This window comes from Crocodylus porosus, unplaced genomic scaffold (genome assembly GCF_001723895.1).
Source record: "Crocodylus porosus isolate Cpor-Errol unplaced genomic scaffold, CroPor_comp1, whole genome shotgun sequence".
NCBI lineage: Eukaryota > Metazoa > Chordata > Crocodylia > Crocodylidae > Crocodylus > Crocodylus porosus.
The window spans coordinates 57,325,484-57,327,773 of NW_017728918.1; positions in this window are offsets into that span (position 1 = coordinate 57,325,484).

The window sequence follows — 2,290 nt, forward strand, 5'->3', positions numbered from 1 at the left end:
CAGGGCAGCTAGGATCTGGAACCAACTTCCAAGAGAAGTGGTGCTGGCTCCTACCCTGGGGGTCTTTAAGAGGAGGCTAGATGTACACCTTACATCTAGTACTCTGACCTGAGTACTCTTTCCTGCCATGACAGGGTGTCAGACTTGATGATCTGCTCAGGTCCCTTCCAACCCTATTAACTATGAAACTATGAATATGGGCCCATGTTTTTGCCTCTTTCATATCAGAAAGATAAAATTAACATTTTCGCTATTTAGTAAGTATTTAATTCAAACAAATCAAGAAAGAATTCCTGAAAAAGAAATTCAAAATGAAGAGAGAACCTCAAACTCTAATTCTAACATCCTTTGCAGCACAGGCTGAGTGGCATTTAATCAAATTTCATGATTGAGCATCCCTGCACTTTGTAGAATATATTGTTAAAATATTGATGATTGGATGTGAAGTAGTGTGCAAAAGTTGGAATCACTATTTTCTTCCAGGTCTTCAGGGACAATAATGAGACCACTTGGTTCATGTTAGTTATCATATTTTTCCATATTGCTAGGGAGTTTTAGGGGTGCTAACACACTTTAACGATCAGCTATGGTAACCTCTCTTTTTTCCTTTCAACTCAACTGTTTCTGCAAGCTGATGAACACATCTTTGTACTTACAAGTAGAAAAGCAACTTAACAATGTAAAAACTCTTGCAAAGAAAAGCAAGAAGAAAATAATGCTCAGGTGAGTCTTTCGAAGATTATAATTCAAGAATTTTAGAATTTATATCAAAGGCTGTAATCCTCTCAGAGTAAAGATCTAAAAATCTGAAGTTCTGTGGCATGGAAACAGGGATAAAGCATACAACTCAAAAAGGGTTGAGAATCATTAGTCTATAAGTACAAGTGAGACCAATGCAGTACAGAAAACAAAGGGCATTTTCCATGTGTTATGGGATGTGGCACCAGGCACTTCAATTAGCAAGCCACACTAATTAAAAGCCCCAGCACATCATGTGTATCAGTGTCGCCGCATGTTCCCTCACTTAAAAAATGGTGGTGGGGTGCTTTGAACTAAAGTTTAGAGAATGTGTTTTATTTCAAAGAGCACTGCCGCCATTTTTCAGTGCAAAGACGCATGGCAACAGTGATACACGTGATATGGAAGTCTGCTGGAGTGCATCCATTTTTGTGCTTCATCAGACTCAATGCGTGTGTAGGAGCCCAAAGTAACTATTTTATTTACTGCTGAAACGTTTCACCAACAAGTGGGCTTTTAGAGTATTTGAAAAAAGGAAAGGAAGCTTCTAGACATATATTAGTTTGTAAGCACTCCAAATTTAAGGGCTAAATCCAGAGAGGCAACTAGTTCTTGTGGTTACTGTGGTAGTGTAATGTGGCAGGGTGGGGAGACAAGTTGCTGGCAAAGGCAGGAACTTCTTGAAGAGGCATGGACTCAATTCTTCCCTTTTTTTTTGTTTTTCAAAAACTCTACTTGCAGCTACCTGGCAACTGACACAACAGCAGAAAGGGGAGGCAGGTGAATGGCAGCAGCTGGGCCAAGTTGGCAGGAGGCCCAGTCAACTGACTGAGGGTTAGCTGGGATATAAACCCTTCTTCAAGGCAGAAGCAGGGGCACTGCTCTCCAGGGAGATGAGGCAAATGCAGCAAGAGGGACTGCAGCCTGAGAGGAGGAAAGGGAGTGCGTGACTGTATGGGAAAAACTGAGGACATTTTACGTTAACCCAGGAGGAGCCTGGGAAGTGAGTCCACCCAGAGGATTGGGGACCATTTGTGTTGGCCCAGGAGGAGCCCAGGGAAATGGGTGCACATCAGCTATTTATGCTGACTTGAAAGGGATTTTCTCTGTTTTTCCTTTCATTTGTTGGTAACATCCAGTGGACTGGGGAAGTTGTAAGGGGAGGTATGGTGGCTGCAGAGCAGAGTGGCCAACACCCAGTGATTATTTCCTTTGTGTTTTTCTTCAGTTTACCCTTTCTTTTTTTCTTGTTGGTCTTGGAGAGGAGGGTTGACAGCTAGGCAGAGGCCCAGGAGAGTAGGCAGATAGGCAGAGGAGGGTAGACAGCCAGGAAGAGGCCCAGGAGAGAGGCGAGGGTAGGGGAAGGGTCAAAGCCCCAAAGGGGCTAGAGGCCCTGACTGAAGTTAGGCACACTGAAACCCAAACAGGTTGGAGTCCCCAGCCAAAGAAAGAGGGAGAGAGCAATGGAGAAAAGGGCATTCCTGCACTATCCAGGCAGGTTAGTTGCCGGGAAAGTAGGAGGGGAGGCAAGGTACCCTTGACTAGACTCTGG